This window comes from Canis lupus, chromosome 18, assembly GCF_003254725.2.
Source record: "Canis lupus dingo isolate Sandy chromosome 18, ASM325472v2, whole genome shotgun sequence".
In the NCBI taxonomy this organism is placed as follows: Eukaryota; Metazoa; Chordata; class Mammalia; order Carnivora; family Canidae; genus Canis; species Canis lupus.
In genome coordinates this window covers 11,653,280-11,673,832 of record NC_064260.1, presented here as the reverse complement: position 1 = coordinate 11,673,832, position 20,553 = coordinate 11,653,280, and the positions used below count along the sequence as shown (strand labels likewise).

Genomic DNA, 20,553 nt, shown 5'->3' with positions numbered 1-20,553 from the left:
TTACAGACGAGAGAAAAGAAGTCCAGGGAATCTAATCCCCAAATCCCTTATGGAGTAGCATTCAAGCAGAATTCAAGCAGAAGTGGAAGGTGAGGGCCCTGGTTCTCATCCAGAGTTGATGCATCAAACTGCCTGAGGATCATGTCCCCCCACAGTGAACCCCAGTCATGCCAGTGCAGGAGGGTGCTGAGAAGTTAGCCTTACTGCTTCCTGTGCTTCTGCTCCGAGTCTCCACTGTAAAGTAACTAGTAGTGGGCGGGGCAACAGGACCATAGCCTCTGCTCAAGTTTGATCACTGCATGGCTGCCTTTGAGGACCACTAAGGGGCAGTGGTGGCCAGAGCCTCAGGATAAGCCCTTATGCCCTGCACCTGGGAGGGAGTCCAGACTTACCTGGAAACAGGAATGTGTTTGGAACAGCATGACCCTGTGTCCTACCAGGTGGACAGAAGCCTGGTGTGACCTCAAGGCTGCACCTGTTGAAAGGAGACTGCAGAGGGCAGGTTAGGGTCTGAGCCTCTGCTTCCCTGAGGCACCCGCAGGTACTGGTGAGAGAGAGGTGGGAGGAGGGAGGGGCAGAGGACAGGGTTAGGTCTGACCACAAGGGAGGGTGAGAGACCATCAGTACTCAGGGCACTGAGAAATACTAAGGAATGGTGGTACAAGCAGAGCTCCAGTGACAACAGTCCTTCATTGGATATAGATTATACCTGAGCACTGCGCTAATTACTTCTGCTCATTGTTGGATTAAATCCTGAAAATCACCCTGTGAGATGAATGCTACTCCCTCCCCCCCTTTAAAATGGGGAAGGCTTGGCTGGCATTTTAAGTAACTCTTCCAATGTGGCATGCCTAAGAGGAAGTAGGTGTGGATGTTAGCTAGTTCTTTTTTTTTTTTTTTTTTTTTTATTGGTGTTCAATTTACTAACATACAGAATAATACCCAGTGCCCGTCACCCATTCACTCCCACCCCCCGCCCTCCTCCCCTTCTACCACCCCTAGTTCGTTTCCCAGAGTTAGCAGTCTTTACGTTCTGTCTCCCTTTCTGATATTTCCCACACATTTCTTCTCCCTTCCCTTCTTTTCCCTTTCACTATTATTTATATTCCCCAAATGAATGAGAACATATAATGTTTGTCCTTCTCCGACTGGCTTACTTCACTCAGCATAATACCCTCCAGTTCCATCCACGTTGAAGCAAATGGTGGGTATTTGTCATTTCTAATAGCTGAGTAATATTCCATTGTATACATAAACCACATCTTCTTTATCCATTCATCTTTCGTTGGACACCGAGGCTCCTTCCACAGTTTGGCTATAGTGCTCCATTAGTACCACGAGACCATTTGACGCTTGAGATTTGTGTCCAGTAAGAACTAGCTAACAATGTTTCTAGCAGCAATGTTAGCTAGTTCTTACTGGACACAAATCTCAAGCGTCAAATGGTCTCGTGGTACTAATGGAGCAGTGAGTATGCTTGGGAGGCAGGGATAAGCAGAGAACAGGGATCCTTGCTGAAAAGGGAGCAGCTATATTAGAGCCTTTCTCCCAGAGGGCTCATCAGAAGACTTAAATGCCCTAACATAACATGAGAGTTGTGTAGTCTCGGGCAAGCTGTTTCTCCTCCTTTTCCTTATTTGTCAAAAGAGACCTCATTTAGTTACAGGCAGTGTAAGTAGGGAATATGAGCAAAGCATGTAGCCTGTCCCAGATGCATAGAAAATACTTAAGAAATTTATTTATTTATTTATTTATTTATTTATTTATTTATTTTAATTTATTTTTTATTGGTGTTCAATTTACTAACATACAGAATAACACCCAGTGCCCGTCACCCATTCACTCCCACCCCCCGCCCTCCTCCCCTTCTACCACCCCTAGTTCGTTTCCCAGAGTTAGCAGTCTTTACGTTCTGTCTCCCTTTCTGATATTTCCCACACATTTCTTCTCCCTTCCCTTATATTCCCTTTCACTATTATTTATATTCCCCAAATGAATGAGAACATATAATGTTTGTCCTTCTCTGACTGACTTACTTCACTCAGCATAATACCCTCCAGTTCCATCCACATTGAAGCAAATGGTGGGTATTTGTCATTTCTAATAGCTGAGTAATATTCCATTGTATACATAAACCACATTTTCTTTATCCATTCATCTTTCGTTGGACACCGAGGCTCCTTCCACAGTTTGGCTATCGTGGCCATTGCTGCTATAAACATCGGGGTGCAGGTGTCCCGGCGTTTCATTGCATTTGTATCTTTGGGGTAAATCCCCAACAGTGCAATTGCTGGGTCGTAGGGCAGGCATATTTTTAACTGTTTGAGGAGCCTCCACACAGTTTTCCAGAGTGGCTGCACCTGTTCACATTCCCACCAACAGTGTAAGAGGGTTCCCTTTTCTCCGCATCCTCTCCAACATTTGTTGTTTCCTGCCTTGTTAATTTTCCCCATTCTCACTGGTGTGAGGTGGTATCTCATTGTAGTTTTGAAAATACTTAAGAAATGTTATGCTTTCACCTTAAAACTGGACTGATTGCAGTAGATGATTTCTGGGGTCTTCATAGTGTAGGATTATAAGAACTATTATAGTCTTGGAAAATAGGTGCATGTGTGTGTATGTGTGTCTGTAGCCTGCATTGAGCCAGGGGGGCTGTGCAGACCAGGGAGCAGGACCAGGTGCTGCAGTTCCAGTGTCAGATGCTCAGAAATGATAAAGGCGGGGCCTCAGGAAGGGTCAGCTGAGGAATGCATCTGAAATGAAGCTTTGAGAAATAAAAGTAGTATTGACTGCCAAGGAAATGTGAAAGTATACCTGGGCCTTTTGGGTGTAGTTACGGAAATTATGCTAATGACAGCCTGTCAGCCTGGAAGAAGAAAGCAGTGGAGACGGTCAGGAAGGGTTGGCCGGGGCAGGAAGTTTGGGTCCTTCACACCCACCACCAGACCTAGCTTCTGAGCTCCTCCTCTTGGTAAAAACTGAAAGACAGATATGCTGAACTATAACCAAGATTGAAGTCTCAAATGCCCCAAAATGCAGGCTTTGAGGTTATACTGACTTGGTGAAGTGTTGACTAGAATATTCTGTTAAAAGAATATTCCAGAGCCATCATTCAGGCCCTCATCAGGTGTAGGGCAGTTGGGCCAAAGTGGTAAGTGGAAAGGAGTGAGCCGGTGGGGCTGTCATCGGCACAGCAAATGACAGGTGGAATGAGTCTGAATATAGATGTTGAGCAATGTGGGTGCTTAGAAATTGGGTAACACTTTTCTTTGCATTTTTCTAGATTTCTACCAATAAGAGAATCTTATTTAGGGGGGAATAATACACAACCATCTATTATTTGATGAAACTAAATTTTAGTTTGTGTTGTCAGCCTTCAAAAGTATTTTTCTCTTAATTATTGTTATCATTTGTTCAAACCCTGCTGAAAGCAAAGACTCAACAACTTTTGGTCATGACCAGCCTTAGCGTGTAATGAAGTCTGTCTCACACCTCGAGCCAAATACTCTCTTGAGTGTGTCATATGACAAAATAATATACAATGTATATTCTAGAATGTGATGTCCTTTATTCAAAGGAGAACTATCCATGGATTGGGGAATTCAGAGCCTCATAAGTGGTGGAGCACTCTGCCCCAGGGATTCAGAGCAAGAAATAGTTTTGTAGAGCCTTAGAAGCAGCCCAGGATGAGCTGGGAAGTCAGGGATTTCTTCACAAGGCTGGCAGGTCAGTCAGGGAATGAGGAGAGAGTATTTGGCTTAGTTTGATTGGCTGGGGTTGCGTATCTGATCTTATGTAGAACCAGGAAAACGTTACATATTCTTGGTGTCTGGGGCCTGGCTGGCTGGGATAGACTGTTTTTGATCAAGGGCAGCATTTACAGGGAAAGGAGAGTATCTAAGTTTTAGTTTGCTGATCTGACAACCCAGAGAATAGAGAGTCCACCCTGGACCTGGAAGTGCATTTCAACAAGTGACAATTGTTTTCCTGTCCTCTACTCCTCTTCCTGCTGTGGTGCATCTGTGCACTTTGTAAGTGGTGCTGAAAACTTATATAGTCTAAAAGGAATACATTTAAAAGCTATTAGCAGAAAACTCTTGAGCAGCACAGAAAGAGTAGCTAAGGCTTTCCCTCTACCCTCATGTGGAAAGTGGAGGGTTCTGAGCAAGACCTCCTGGTCCCCAGGAAGAAAGAAATCAGGTGGCTCTGAAGGGAGCAGTACTTCCTGTCCTCCCAGGTCATCCTGCCATGAATACAACTGCTCCGATGGCCCCTGACCTCAGCCCCAGGGTAGAGGCAGGTGGGTCAGAGCAGGTGTGGACTCAGGCTGACCCTGTACAAAGAGCCAGGTGATGAAACTTGGACCTTTTCATTTAACCTCTGAGACATCAGTGAGTTTTCTCTGACCTGGGACAGCTCCCTTCTGACCCTGGGAGAATCTGAAATCTAATGCAGTTTGACTTCTTTACTAGGTCCCATGGAATAAATTGGATGTCCACATGATGTGAACTCTTAGAAAACTGGACAAGATTGGAAAACCCAAAAGAGGAAAGCTATCAATACATTCCAATGAGTAGAATGTGGATAAAATATTCTTCCTTTTATTTTCAATTTCTACCTTTATAATACATTGTATTGAAAACAGTTAATAAAATCAGCTGTCTTTGTTAGATGAGTAACTCTATTATTACAACCAGTCATAAGTAGTGTGCTGGGGAATCATACTTTGCTAAGGAATCACAAAACTTAGTTCTAGTATCTGTTTTTAGTTAGTGTATGTGGTGTTTGATATGCATTGAAATTTATTATTTTCTACACAGAAGTTCAGTTGTCTCATAAACAGTGGAGAAAGGTCTCTCTTTTCTTCATTGGATTTCCCAATCATTGTTAGGAATTAGTTAAGTGCTTATGTGTTGCCCTATTTCTGGATTCTGTTCCTCTTATCTATGCGTCTATGCTTTCACCAATACTCCACTGTCTTGACCATTGTAGTTTCATGGCATTTTACGTACTTTTCAAAACTGTTTTGGCAATGCTATGTTTTCCTCTTCCCATATAAATTTTGCAACCAGTTTGTTGATTTCTATGAAGAGCTCTTCTGGGAATTTGGTTGGGATTACATTGAATGCATTTATCACTATTGAGTCTTCCAATCTATGAATATGGTATATCTCTAGATTTATTTGGTTCTTCTATGGCTTCTGTCAATAATGTTTTATTGTTTTTAGCATGGAAATCCTTCCCATGCTTAGTTAAATTTCATCTCATCTCTCTGTGTTATAGAGGTCTTTTGATAGTTATTGTTGTTACTGTAAATTATACTATTTTTAAAATTTCACTTTCTAATTATGAATTGCCACTAGATAAATTACAGGTGGTTTTACACCTCACATTCTATATAGCAGTGTATACTCCCACATTAGGTGCATGTGTCATAACTTATTCAATCAAATCCATTATATTTTGATATGTTATTTTCAAGATTTTGCCATTACCAAATGAAGCTTTTTGCATATACTTGCTCATAGTATTGAAACTGTAGCTTCAAGAGTGAATTTCAAAAAGTGTTTTTCCTAGGTTGAATTATAAATGCATAAAAGTTTTTGTTAGATATTTCCAAATTCCTGCACAACAGGGTTGTATTTTGCATCCTTACCAGCAATATGTAAGATGCCTGTGATTCACCACCTCTGCTATTGTAGCACAAAAGCAGTCATTGACAGTTAGGTAATACATAGGTATGGCTGTGTTCCAGACATGTCAACAGCAGGTGTTCTGTTAGAAATGTCTGTAAGGAAAAGTGGTCTATTTTTTCCTTATTCTATTACTTAAAATAAAAGATTGAAGCATAGATTTAGTTATAGTTTGGGTTCTGTATTTTGTTATCTTATGATCAAATATGCCATAATAACCCATATATTCAAAGTATGCTTATGGAGAGTGAGTATTAGGCATCCTCCAAGCACTTGTAAGACTTTATATGTATTCTGTAAGTAAGTCCTCTCGACAGTTCCTCCAGGTAAATATATTTATATTTTCTATTTCCAAGTGAAGGATAAGAATCAAAGATATGTCAAGCAATTTATCCTGTGGAAGACAGTTAATATGGAGGGGGAGTGGATATGTAACAAAGGCTGAATATTTTAGGATTTGTAGATCTCCATTGTAAATATTCAGCCCTGCCTTTGTAGTACAGGAACAGCTATAGACAATGTGTAAGCATATGGTCAAGGCCAACTTTCAATAAAACCTTATTTACAAAACTGGGGGTTGCTGGGCATGGGCAAAATTAGCAGTCTTCCTGTTCCAAGGTAAACACTATTGCCAATATGGTTTATTACAGTTTTTGGGTTTTCCTTTTTTTCTGGAGGTTTAAATAGTAATACTATTACATGGGAAAATATAAATATATATCCATTTTACTTGTTATCTATACAGTTACTGTATTTTTTGTTATGCAGTTATATTTTAAATTGTTATAAAAACAATTGGTTACTAAATGTAAAAACCCAAAACTATTGATGGCAAGAGTGCTGAAAATACTGACTCTAACTTTGGCCCTCCATTTCAATCAAGTCCTCATGGGGCTACATGTTCTGGACCCTTTGGAGGTTAGAATGCACACCTGCCAAGGTTCAGATCAGGACAGACTTGGTTTGTGCTTCAGTAAATTTATAAATTTTATGTATATTTTTTCAGAAAACATATTTTCAAAGAGCTACATTGTATTTTTTCACTTCCAAGCCTCCTAGATAAGTTACCTCTCTCCCTATTGTTCATCAGTGTAAAGTTTCATGGTTAATGTGTGTTGAATAGTGAGGGTGGCTCCATTGCCTGAGATCAGTCCCCATGTGGCCTTGCCATCAAATTTTGCACTCTTGTTTTAAGGATTAAATTAAGTAATCTGTATAGGATATTTAGCACAGATACTGTGAGGAACTTAAACCCAATTTTTATTTACTTCTTTTTGGAAAAGTTTTATATTCTCTGACACTATATTCCATTCTGGGATCTTCTTACCATTGTTTTTGTAGGTGTGTAGGGGGAGGTCTCAAGTCTCTATTGAGACCCATCCCTTGGGGTCTTACCACTGAGGACCCACCACAATTATGAATCATAATGGACAAGGTGTGGGACACAAGATCCTGAGTTAGCCCCCTGGGAAGGGGCTGACACTGCTGTGGGAGGAATTCATTCTGCTTTCCATAGCATCTCTGCACTTGATAGGGTCAATGATTCTTAGAATGATACATAATGAAAGTGTTGTCATGATCTCCAGAACCAGGGGTAAACTGCTGGCATGGCAATCAAATGGTCAGATAAACATGTTATGAAAAGTACCAAATTTTTGTGAAGTAAAGTATTTATCTTATCCTTTGAAAATGGTTTCTAAAGCTGAGGGAGAAGAGTTTTTACACTGTGTGTTTCCCTGTTTCTTGAAAATTCACAACCATCCAGATGTTAATCACAGAATTCAATTATACATAATTATTTCTTGTTTTATTGATTTGTGATGGCCATTACCTTTCTTTTCTTTAAAGATGTAAGGAGAATGCATTATCTTTCTTTTTAACCATCTGGTCCTTATTCAGGATCTTTAGTTTACTTTGAAGAACCCTGGAAAACAAAGTCTTAGAGACATATCCACCATGCTGGAGGCTCTTGATTTGCTCAGGAGCCTGTTCCAATGGCTCAATCCTAGTTTTGTCCCAGTATTGATCCTTGAATGTGGAGTGAGGTGCTACTTCTAACTCTAGGATACAGGATTTATACTTTGCTCTCTCCTTTCCCCAAAAAGCTGATTGTCTACTTCAGGATTTCATGGTCAGTAGGTTCCTTCAGGATGGCCACAGACTACTGATAAAAGACATACAATTTTTATGTTTGACAGATCATTGCACTTATGTGGAGTTTTAATGCCTATGACTAAAATCAGAGAATAGTAATAAAAGGAAATACTTATGTAAAACATATACCCGTTCCTGTCTTCCTTCTGAACTATTCAGTACTAAAAATCTCTTTCTCTAAAATGAATTAATAGACAGATGGAGCTTTCTCTGAACCAACCACCTTGTATTTTCAGAGTTCTCAGACAAGTGAATTTCAAGGAAAATAGTATCAAAATGGTTATACATATGCTATCATTGCTGATATCATGTGGAATTCACTGAGCAGAACCAATGATGTCTTCCTGCAAAGCTCAGGAAATACTGCCAAGGGACAGAGGCTCAGAGTGGTCACCCAGCTGTGCAGCTTCTGTGGTTGCTCATATTGAGAAGAATGTGGGTGGGTCAGACCTGAAGATGATTCTTGTGCAGCTTCTTTTGGCAACTCTGATGCTGTGGATCCTTTCCAGCAGGCACAGTAGTACATGGCTTCGTCTTCTTCTTGTAAGAAATTTATACTCAAAGTTGATGTGGAAGTAACGGCATTTTTACTTGCCTCAAGTTTGTTTTTCCTCCCATCTAAAGAAGCTTGAGTAGAGCTTGTTTGGACCATTATTAGATGTTCTATCTCCTGATCTGGTTTGTGTCGGTACCAGTGTATAACTTCACTGTTAAAATCCTCAGTGATCACCTTGCATGATATGCGAGCAGTCTTATCTCTTGCTCTGGAAACTGATATTTCATGTTGTTCTAACTTCACCTGCCCAAGGCCAACTGCAAGCAAAGAAGAGAAACTCCAGTGAACAAATGATATGGGAAAAGGCAACAATAAGTAATTTCTCAAGTCTCTCCTGTAGACTCATATGACTTGGGGACAACTTACAAGTCCAGAGGGATGAGATGATGATCACTTCCAGCAGTAGCATCCTGTTGACCTGGCTAGCTCCCCAGGGTACAAGGTAAGAAGTGAGGTCCCTGCTAAAAGAACTTGTCAGGCATTGGCAGGAAGGCGGGGCTGGTTCAGGTTTCCAGATTCTTTCACAAAAGTGTTGTATTTTGCATCCTTAGTAGCAATGTGTGAGATGTCTGTTTTTCCCATAGCTTCACGAGGTTATTATTTTTATTCAATCTTGTGAATGTGAAATGGTATCTCAATATAGTTTTAATTAATATTTATCTTATTAAAAGTGAAGTTGAACTTCTATTTATATTTTTAAGAACTATTTTTTATATTTCTTTTCATAAATTGGCTTTTCATCTTTTGCTACTTTCCTACAGGATGTGTTAAGTGATTTACTTCCATTTTTAGAATGGATTTTTATTTTGAGGATAGTTGACCATTATGTGCTATACAAGTTGCAAGTTTTCCTCATGGTTTGTCATTTGTCTTTTGCTTCATCTTATGCTGCGTTTTGCATTGCAAGTTTTTTTTTCATTTTCATGCAGTAAAATATAGCAATATATTTTCTTCTTGTATCTTAAATTTTAGTGATAGCTATGAATTCATTCCTTTACTCATTTTGCACAGAGACGCTGCCAACATTTTTCTGTACAGGGCCAGATTGCAAATATTTTATTTAGACTGTTTGGCCTAAGATCTCTCTTGTGATTTACCACCTCTGCCATTGTAGCACAAAAGCAGTCATTGACAGTTAGGAAATGCATTGGCATGGCTGTGTTCCAGGAATGTCAGCAGCAGGTGTTCTACTAGAAATGTCTGAAAGGAAAAGTGGTCTATTTTCATTTATTCTATTATTTAAAATAAAAAGTTGAAGCAAATAATAAGGTACAGTTTTGTTTCTATATTTTGTTATGTTCAAATATGCCATAATAACCCATATAATCAAAGGATGCCTAAGGAGAGTGAGCATGAGGCATGCTCCAAGCACTTGTAAGAACTTTATATGTATTCTGCAAGTAAGTCCTCTTGACAGTTCCTCTAGGTAAATATATTTATATTTTCCTTTTCCAACTGAGGAAAAAGAATGAGAGTTTAAACAATTTATCCAGAGGAAGACAGATAATATGGGTGGAGTGGCTATGTAACAACAAAGGGTCATTGAGGAAACTTGGAGGAATAGGGAAATGTGAAATAAAAATAAGTGCACTCCACAGTATATAATTCTAGGGAGGTGATTGTTAAATATTTTCTGTAGAGGGCGAAGAGATCAACATCTTGGCTTTGGGCCCCTGTTGCAAATATTCAGCTCTGCCATTGTGGTATAATGACAGCTATAGGCAATTTGTAAGCATATGGCCAAGGCCGAGTTTAAATGAAAACTGATTTACAAAACTGGGGGTTGCTGCGCATGGGCATAATTAGCAGACACTCTCTTCCAACCATTATTGCCAATGTGTTTAATTATACTATTTTAGTTTTCCTTTTATCCGTAGATATAGGTAGTAATAGTATTACATGGGATAATATAAATATATAATCATTTTACATGTCATCTATACAGTTCTATTTTATTATTTATTATGCAGGTATATTTTAAACTGTAATATAAACAATTTGTTATTAAATGTAAAAATCCCAAACTATTGATGGCAGGGGTGCTGAAAATACTGACTCTACCTTTCATCCTGGTCAAGTCCTCTCTTGGTGCTACATGTTGTGGACCCCTTGGAGGTAAAAAGGTGAAAGATTTATATGATCTGAAGAGAAACCAGAGTATCCCCTTGTAGGTTAATATGCACACCTTAGAAATGCCTGCCAAGGTCCAGACCAGGGCAGACTTCATTTGTCCTTCAGTAAATTTGTAAATTTTACTTATAATTCTTCAAGAAAAACATGTTCTTCTTTATAAACTATCCTGTACTTCAAAACCGTGTAGATAAGGTACCCCCTTTCCTATTGCTCATCACTGTAGTGTTTCATGATTATTGTGTGTTGAAAAATCAGGGTGGCTCCATCGCCTGAGATTAATCCACATATGGCCATGTGGATCATATTCTGCACTATTGTTTTAAGGATTAAATTAAATAATCTGCATTAAGTATTTAGCACAGAGATTGGGAGGAGCTTAATCTCTCTTTTCATTCATTTCTTTCCAGAAAGGGTTTATATTCTCTGACTCTATATTTCATTCTGGCGTCTTCTTGCCATTGTTTGTGTAGGCGTAGAGGGGGAGGTGAGGCCCATCCCTTGGGGCCTTACCACTGGGGACCTACCACAATTATGAGTCATAATGGACAAGGTGTGGGACACAGGATCCTGAGTTTGCTGCTGGGAAGGGGTTGACACTGCTGTGGGAGGAATTCATTCTGCTTTCCATAGCATCTCTGCACTTGATAGGGCCAATGATTCTTAGAATGAGAAACAGAATGAGTGTGTTTCATGATCTCAGGAACCAGGGGTAAACTGCTGGCATGGCAATTAAATGGTCAGATAAACATGTTACCAAAAGTACCATTATTTTTGTGAAGTAAAGGATTTATCTCATCCTTTGAAAGTGGTTTCTAAAGCTGTGGGAGAGGAGTTTTTACAGTGTGTGTTTCCCTGTTTCTTGAAAATTCACAATCATCCAGTGACTAATCAAATAAATTGGTCCTCAAAATTATTTTTGTTTTATTGATTTGTGATGGACATTACCTTTCTTTTCTTTAGACATGTAGAGAGATTGCATTATCTTTCCTTTTAACCATCTGGTCGTTAATCAGGATCTTTAATTTGCTTTGTAGAACCCTGGAAAACAAAGTCTTAGAGGCATATCTATCATGCTGGAGGCACTTGATTTGCTCAGGGGCAAGTTCCAATGGCTCAATCCTGGTTTTGTCCCAGTATGGATCTTGAATGTGGAGTAAGGTACTGCTTCTACTTCTAGGATACAGGATTTTTACTTTACTCTCTCCTTTCCTCGAAATAGCTGATTGTCTACTAGAGGATTTCATGGTCAGTAGGTTCCTTCAGGATGGCCACAGACACTATTAAAAGGCATCCAATTGTTACATTTGACAGATCATTGCACTCTGAGGAGTTGTAATGCCTAGAAGTAAAATAAGAAGGTAATAATAACAGGGACATTTATGTAAAATATATACCCCTTCCTGTCTTCCTTCTGAACCATTCAAGTACTAAAAATCTCTTCCTCTAAAGTCAGTTAACAGACAAAATGATTTTTCTCTTAACCGTATATGATGTATTTTCAGAGTTCCCAGAAAATGAATTTTGAAGGAAACAATATCAAAATGTTTATATATATACATTATCTTTGCTGATATCATGTGGGGAGTCTATGAAGTCTCCCTGAAAGCTCAGAAAATAATGCAGAGGGAGAGGCTCAGGCTGGGCACCCAGCTGTGCAGCTTCTGTGGTTTCTCATATTGAGAAGAATGTGGGTGGGTCAGACCAGAAGATGATTCTTGTGCAGCTTCTCTTGGCAACTCTGATGCTGTGGATCCTATTCCAGCAGGCACAGTAGTACATGGCTTTGTCTTCCTTTTTTAAGAAATTTATATTCAAGGTTGAAGTGGAAGTAGGAGCATTTTTACTTAAGTTTGTTTTTCCTCACATCTAAAGAAACTTGAGTAGAGCTTGTTTGAACCAATATTAGATATTCTATCTCCTGATCTGGTTTGTGTCAGTACCAGTGTATAACTTCATTGTTAAAATCCTCAGTGACTACCTTGCATGATATGTGGGCACTCTTATCTCTTGCTCTGGAATTTGATATTTCAGGTTGTTCCAATTTCACCTGCCCAAGGCCAACTGCAAGCAAAGAAGAGAAATTTCCATGAACAAATATTATAGGAAAGGCAACAATAAAGAGTTTCTTGAATCTCTTCTGTGACTGACATGACTTGGGGACAACTCACAAGCCCAGAGGGGTAAGATGATGACCGCTTCCAGCAGTAGTATCCTGTTGGCCTGGCTGGATCCCCAGCAAAAAGGTAAGAAGTGAGGTCCCTCTTAACAGCACTTATCATGTCATTGGCAGATGGGCGGGCTGGTTCAGGTTTCTCAGAAAAAGTGGTGACTTAGACAGTTTCCTGGGTTCTTCATAATCAACGAAGGAAATGAGCATTTTGTGGCATCCTCCCCATGAATGTTGGGCAGATTGGGTAAGAGGGACCCCAATCAGGAGATCTGGAAAGAAATTCCTTTTGAATAGGTTCATCTGGATTAAGTAGGATGGCTCATATCCACTTAGCCATTCCCTCTGGAATCCAAAACTGTAAAAGCATTGCTCAGGAACATGAGGACAGGCCTGCTGGCTTTGGCCCCTATGTCTGTCTTTCTCCGATTTGCAGTTGTTCTGGGAATGGGATGTGAAACCCAACCTGAACTCCTTGGTAACATAGCACAACAGAACTCAGACAGTGAAATATCTCATGAGGTTACAGAGTATGCTTTGTGCACAAGCATTTTTAAAGTTGACTGAAATGTCACCAGCTAGATTAATACACAAGAATCAAATTTTATATTTAATTTAGGTGTCTCTACAAAGGGACTAGACTACAACTGCTGGGGATACATGAGTCTGAGCAGTCTCTGGAAAGCAGACTTCTACTCGCTCTGTCCCTTGAACTGTCTCATGAGCAGGATGTCACAGACGGGATAATTTTCAAAGCAATGTTATGTGGAGTAGAGTGGTCAGCTTTATAGCTAATATCTATTAAAGTCTAAAGTCCATTGTGGCCTTGCAGTTTTTGAGGCAATGTTGTAAATGCCTTCTTGCATTATTTTATGTAATACATTCTGTAGGCCCATGAAATAGCTGTTATGATTAATCTCCATTTCACAAATGAGGACTGTGGCAAAGATAAGGAACTCCTACAAAGACACAGAGACAGGAAATAAGAAAACACATATAAGTAACAGTTCCATAAGGAAATTCTTATAAAAATGAATTATAAAAATGACAATACAAAGCACCCATCATTTAATTTTACTTTGATCATTTGCTACATATTTATAATTTGTAAAATATTTATTTATTTGTGAGAGAGAGACAAGAGAGTGCACCTGTGTATACATGGGGGGAGGGGCAAAAGGAGAGAGAGAGAGAATCCCATGCAGACTCCATGCTGAGCTCTGAGCTGGATGTAGGGCTGGATTGCAGGACCTTGATATCAGGCCCTGAGCCAAGAGTCCAACACTTCACTGATTATGCCACCCAGGCGTCACTCTGCATATTTAAAAATGGAAATAGGAATGCTTTCAGTTATATATATATATATATATATTTTTTTTTTAAAGAGAGAGAGACTCTTTTTTTCTAGAAGATTTTATTTATTTATTTATTCACGAGAAAGAGAGACAGAGACAGACAAAGACACAGGCAGAGGGAGAAGCAGGCTCAATGCAGGGAGCCTGACGTGGGACTTGATCCCAGGTCTCCAGGATCACGCCCTGGGCTGAAGGCAGAGCTAAACCACTGAGCCACCCAGGCTGCCCCTAAACATAACATTTTTAAGGGAGATTTTTCATATTTGGTTTTTATTCTCTTAATTTTAACCAAATAAAGTTAACCACTTCTTATTGTGAGCAATATTGCAGGTCTTTAAATTATCTATGAGAATATTTTTAATTGACAGAGATAATCAAACTTCCTCCTCTACCACTTAACCCATTTAGTTAACTTCATATTTTGAAATACATCAAGTCCTTAAAACGTTATTGTGAATATTATTATTGACCTATAAAAATAGGCACTCTTCTATACTACTTACCCCCTCGGATGTCAGCTGAGTTATTTAATTGTTCATGTCTGAGTTTCTACATCTATAATTAGTGTAGTAAATGTCCTTCAGAAAGTTAATTTATGCTATCATGCTAAAAATGATAATAGACACAAAGTGCATCTGTGCCTGGAAATATGTTCCTTTGATGCTTTAAAGTTATATTTTTATTATTATTGGAAAACAAGGAAGACTTTGTTAAACAATATTTTGATTCTAAATATTCTTGTAGTCCCTTTTATGAAAATATATAAACTCAGAAAAGGAATTAAGAAGGATGTAACGCACCCATATTCAGCAAGCAAAGTATCAAATCAACTTCTCAATGCAGTCACCATGATTGACCTGGAGGTCCTTTACTCTCTTGTCCATTCACATATGAAGAGTTTTCTGTACAGTACACATCAGTGGGCAGAGAGTGGAGGAATGCAGCTCCAAAGACAGTAATCAAGGAGCATCAATTTGTTTTCCATCTCAATGCTTTCTTTTGCTCAATAAACAGTTTTTGTTATGCCTATCTTTCCTGGAGAAAAAATCTAGGGATCCAGAAGTCAGAAAAAAATGATTGCATAATAGTCTTTGCAGAAAATCATCTGCAGATTGTCTCTAAGTTCATAGAACAGGGATCAATGTTAATAACTTTGTGTGGTTCCGGGAAATGGAATATGCTTCAGATCAAGAAAAGAAAAACTTAATCGTATGGAAGGTTAAATTCTATTTCCCCCAACATGTCTTCCTCAAAAAATTGTGTGTTTGTTTTGTTTTGCTCATCACTCTGGATCGAGAGCTCAGATGCTGTCATTAGACAGATCCGGAGTCAGATTCCAATTTGCTGTTCATTATCAGAGGACTTAATTTTCCAAGTATCACATTTCTAACTACAAAATACTTATAAAATTGAGATGATGATACTAATAATGGCTATCTCAGGTATGGTTACTGGGATTACAGAACAGAAAGTATACGAAGAACTTAATACAGTGCCTAGTGCATAAGGAATACCAATTACCAATAGCTGTCATATGTTCTTATCACCTCATTACATTATGTGTTTTCATTTTCATATGGAACTCCACTCCTTGACGGAATGGCTGCACATTCACCTTTGTACACAGAAACTAATGAATTCTTTGTTTTTAATTGACTAAGGAAAGAATAGAAGTAGAGTCAATGAAATCTGTTGGCCCATTGGCTGCAAATTTCTTTAAAAAAATTTTTTTATTAGAGTTCAATTTGCCAACATATCGCATAACACCCAGGGATCATCCCGCCAAGTGCCCCCCTTAGTGCCCATCACCCAGTCACCCCAACTGCCCACCCACCTCCCCTTCCACTACCCTTTGTTCATTTCCAGAGTTAGATGTCTCTCATGTTTTGGCACCCTCACTGATATTTTCACTCATTTTCTCTCCTTTCCCTTTATTCCCTTTCACTAATTTTTAAATTCCCCAAATGAATGAGAACATATAATGTTTGTCCTTTTCCGATTGACTTATTTCACTCAGCATAATACCCTCCAGGTCCATCACACGTCGAAGCAAATGGTGGGTATTTTCGTTTCTAATGTCATTTTCCATTGTATACATAGACCACATCTTCTCTATCCATTCATCTTTCGATGGACACAGAGGCTCTTTTCACAGTTTGGCTATTGTAGACATTGCTGCTATAAACATCGGGTGCAGGTGTCCCTGCGTTTCATTGCATCTGTATCTTTGGGGTAAATCCCCAACAGTGCAATTGCTGGGTCATAGGGCAGGTATATTTTTAACTCTTTGAGGAACCTCCACACAGTTTTCCAGAGTGGCTGCACCAGTTCACATTCCCACCAACAGTGCAAGAGGGTTCCCCTTTCTCCGCATCCTCTTCAACATTTGTGATTTCCTGTCTTGTTAATTTTCCTCATTCTCACTGGTGTGAGGTGGAATCTCATTGTGGTTTTGATTTGTATTTCCCTGGTGGCCAGTGAAGTGGAGCATTTTCTCATGTGCTTGTTGGCCATGTCTATGTCTTCCTCTGTGAGATTTTTCTTCATGTCTTTTTCCCATTTCATGATTGGATTGTTTGTTTCTTTGCTGTTGAGTTTAATAAGGTCTTTATAGATCTTGGAAACTAGTCCTTTATCTGATAGGTCATTTGCAAATATCTTCTCCCATTCTGTAGGTTGTCTTTTAGTTTTGTTGACTGTTTCTTTTACTGTGCAGAAGCTTTTTATCTTGATGAAGTCCCAATAGTTCATTTTTGCTTTTGTTTCTCTTGCCTTCATGGATGCATCTTGTAAGAAGTTGCTGTGGCCAAGTTCAAAAAGGGTGTTGCCTGTGTTCTCCTCTAGGATTTTGATGGAATCTTGTCTCACATTTAGATCTTTCATCCATTTTGAGTTTATCTTTGTGTATGGTGCAAGAGAATGGTCTAGTTTCATTCTGCATGTGGATGTCCAATTTTCCCAGCACCATTTATTGAAGAGACTGTCTTTCTTCCAGTGGATAGTCTTTCCTCCTTTATCGAATATTAGTTGCCCATAAAGTTCAGGGTCCACTTCTGGATTCTCTATTCTGTTCCACTGATCTATATGTCTGTTTTTGTGCCAGTACCACACTGTCTTGATGACCACAGCTTTGTAGTACAACCTGAAATCTGGCATTGTGATGCCCCCAGCTATGGTCTTCTTTTTTAATATTCCCCTGGCTATTTGGGGTCTTTTCTGATTTCACACAAATCTTAAGATGATTTGTTCCAACTCTCTGAAGAAAGTCTATGGTATTTTGATAGGGATTGCGTTAAATGTGTAAATTGCCCTGGGCAACATTGACATTTTCACTATATTAATTCTTCCAATCCATGAGCATGGAATATTTTTCCATCTCTTTGTGTCTTCCTCAATTTCTTTCAGAAGTGTTCTGTAGTTTTTAGGGTATAGATCCTTTACTTCTTCGGTTAGGTTTATTCCTAGGTATCTTATGCTTTTGGGTGAGATTGTAAATGGAATTGACTCCTTAATTTCTCTTTCTTCAGTCTCATTGTTAGTGTGGAGAAATGCTACTGATTTCTGGGCATTGATTTTGTATCCTGCCACGCTACCGAATTGCTGTATGAGTTCTAGCAATCTTGGGTGGAGTCTTTTGGGTTTTCTATGTAGAGTATCATGTCATCAGTGAAGAGGGAGAGTTTGACTTCTTCTTTGCCAATTTGAATGCCTTTAATGTCTTTTTGTTGTCTGATTGCTGAGGCTAGGGCTTCTAGTACTATGTTGAATAGCAGTGGTGAGAGTGGACATCCCTGTCTTGTTCCTGATCTTAGGGGAAAGGCTCCCAGTGCTTCCCCATTGAGAATGATATTTGCTGTGGGCTTTTCATAGATGGCTTTTGAGATGCTGAGGAATGTTCTCTCTATCCCTACACTCTCAAGAGTTTTGATCAGGAATGGATGATGTATTTTGTCAAATGCTTTCTCTGCATCTATTGAGAGGATCATATGGTTCTTGTTTTTTCTCTTGCTGATATGATGAATCACATTGATTGCTTTATGAGTGTTGAACCTTGCATCGCAGGGATAAATCTCACTTGGCCATGGTGAATAATCTTCTTAATGTATTATTGGATCCTATTGGCTAGTATCTTGTTGAGAATTTTTGCGTCTGTGTTCATCAGGGATATTGGTCTATAATTCTCCTTTAAGGTGTGGTCTTTGTCTGTTTTTGGAATTAAGGTGATGCTGGCCTCATAGAATGAGTTTGGAAGTACTCCATCTCTTTCTATCTTTCTGAACAGCTTTAGTAGAATAGGTATGGCTCCTTTTTTAAACGTTTGATAGAATTCCCCTGGGAAGCCATCTGGCCCTGGACTTTTGTGTCTTGGGAGGTTTTTGATGACTGCTTCAATTTCCTCCCTGGTTATTGGCCTGTTCAGGTTTTCTATTTCTTCCTCTTCCAGTTTTGGTAGTTTGTGGTTTTCCAGAAATGCGTCCATTTCTTCTAGATTGCCTAATTTATTGGTGTATAGCTACTCATAATAAGTTTTTTAAATCGTTTGTATTTCCTTGGTATTGGTGATGATCTCTCCTTTATCATTCATGATTTTATTAATTTGAGTCTTTTCTCTCTTCTTTTTAATTGGCTAATGGTTTATCTATCTTATTAATTCTTTCAAAGAACCAACTCCTGGTTTTGTTAATCTGTTCCACAGTTCTTTTGGTCTCTTTTTCATTGAGTTCTGCTTGAATCTTTATTAACTCTCTTCTTCTGCTGGGTGTAGGATCTATTTGCTGTTTTTTCTCCAGCTCCTTTAGATGCAAGGTTAGCTTTTGTATTTGAGTTCTTTCCAGTTTTTGGATGGATGCTTGTATTGCGATGTATTTCCCCCTCAGGACTGCTTTTGCTGTATCCCAAAGATTTTGAATGGTTGTATCTTCATTCTCATTAGTTTCCATGAATCTTTTTAATTCTTCCCTAATTTCCTGGTTGACCCTTTCATCTTTTAGCAGGATGGCCTTTAACCTCTATGTGTTTGAAATCCTTCCAAACTTCTTCTTGTGATTTAGTTCTAGTTTCAAATGGCTGCAAATTTCTAATTCTACTACTTCCAGAATATAATGGCATTTTTGGTAATTACTCTGTAACTTCAATTTTGAAGTTAAAAAATACAGGCAACAGAACTACAGTAGCTAGAAATGATCAGCTTGTGATTGAAGCATGCTTAAATGTTGACACAAAAGTGGAAAAAAGGTAGTTTAAGAAATTACAGAAAAGATGAATCAATTAACACAAGAGTGGAAGGCAGATTTTGTTGACATGAAAGTGGCAGCCATTTCTCTAGTCTCAATTGTTTTGTAGTTGAGATTTTTTTTCACTACTGCATACTTGCTTATTGTATTAAAGAACATTGAGAACACAGAATTGGATTCATCAAAAATTTTTATTCATAAGTCATTTATTTACACCTAGATCTCATTTATATTATTTATTTGACTTATGTATTACTGACTTACTGAATAAGTCACCAAATACCAGAGAATCCATTATTTAATCTGAGAATGAAAGCATTACAAATAATCCACAAACTCCTTTCTTAGTTCATTAAATAGAAAAGCACAGAATTTAATAATAATCACTCAACACTTGTCAAGTTTCCTGTTTTGTTACCAAAGGAATAGGGCACATCCTGTTCTGTTAGATATGGGACGTTGGTGGCTTTGTGGAAAGTGAAATGAAATGAACTAGATTTAATCTCCCCCCTACTCTCTAAATTGTTTTACTAATTTGCAGACAAATATAACTCACATATTTGACCATCTGCTTGATTTCTTCCTTTTGCTCCTCTACATGAACCAAGGCTCTCTACCTTGCCCTGGCCCTTAAGATGGAGACCCTTATAGGATGGATCTTTGGTCTTCCTTATTTTCTGGGTGCTTCTTGGAAGCAGTCAATAGGAGCATCAGGAGGAGACTGGGAAGTGGGAGCAGAGTCAGCTCAGGGCTCCTTCCCTGACAGTGGTGGAACTCAATCCCAGGACACCGGAATAAGACCTGAACCACCACTGAGCCACCAAGAAGCCTCGTGAATTCTTTTTAGAATAAATTTTAAAATAAAATTAAAAAATAATACAAAATTTCTATGAGACAATTTAGGGTATGTGGAAGTGACAGAAAAAACTATCCTGGTCCTAATGTGCTGAGGTGACCTCTCCAAAGTTGTGCCCTTTCCTCTATCATGGCTGTGTCCCTGAGCTGGTTCTAGGAGCTGAACATGAAAAGCACCTGACACAAAACAGTTAACATGGATTTCCAGGTATGCCAAGTAGTTTTTTGAATTGTGATTTTTTACATGGTGAGTCTGTGGTAAATAGCCATTAATTTTTCCAAAATACTAGTATTTGTGGGCAGTTGGTCATGGACCTAATGAAAATCCTGATATTTAAAATACTCTGAGAGTTAATCCACCTTAATTTGATAACATAATGTTGGTCATATTGTTCAGAGACATTGT

The 20,553-nt window shown here is 38.8% G+C and overlaps 2 long non-coding RNA genes across 2 annotated transcripts; one reads left to right on the top strand and one right to left on the bottom strand.

The window, feature by feature from the left end:
* Positions 1 to 3,583: 3,583 nt before the first annotated feature.
* Positions 3,584 to 20,170, top strand: LOC112661455 (uncharacterized). Its single transcript, XR_004806536.2, has 5 exons — positions 3,584 to 3,726; positions 8,084 to 8,845; positions 11,571 to 11,694; positions 12,568 to 12,779; positions 19,901 to 20,170. It is a non-coding gene; the product is annotated as an uncharacterized LOC112661455 (long non-coding RNA).
* On the bottom strand, positions 7,504 to 11,001 carry LOC112661456 (uncharacterized). The gene is made up of 3 exons (XR_007403503.1): positions 10,465 to 11,001; positions 8,770 to 9,603; positions 7,504 to 8,660 (listed from the first exon to the last, which is right to left on the bottom strand). It is a non-coding gene; the product is annotated as an uncharacterized LOC112661456 (long non-coding RNA).
* Positions 20,171 to 20,553: the final 383 nt, after the last annotated feature.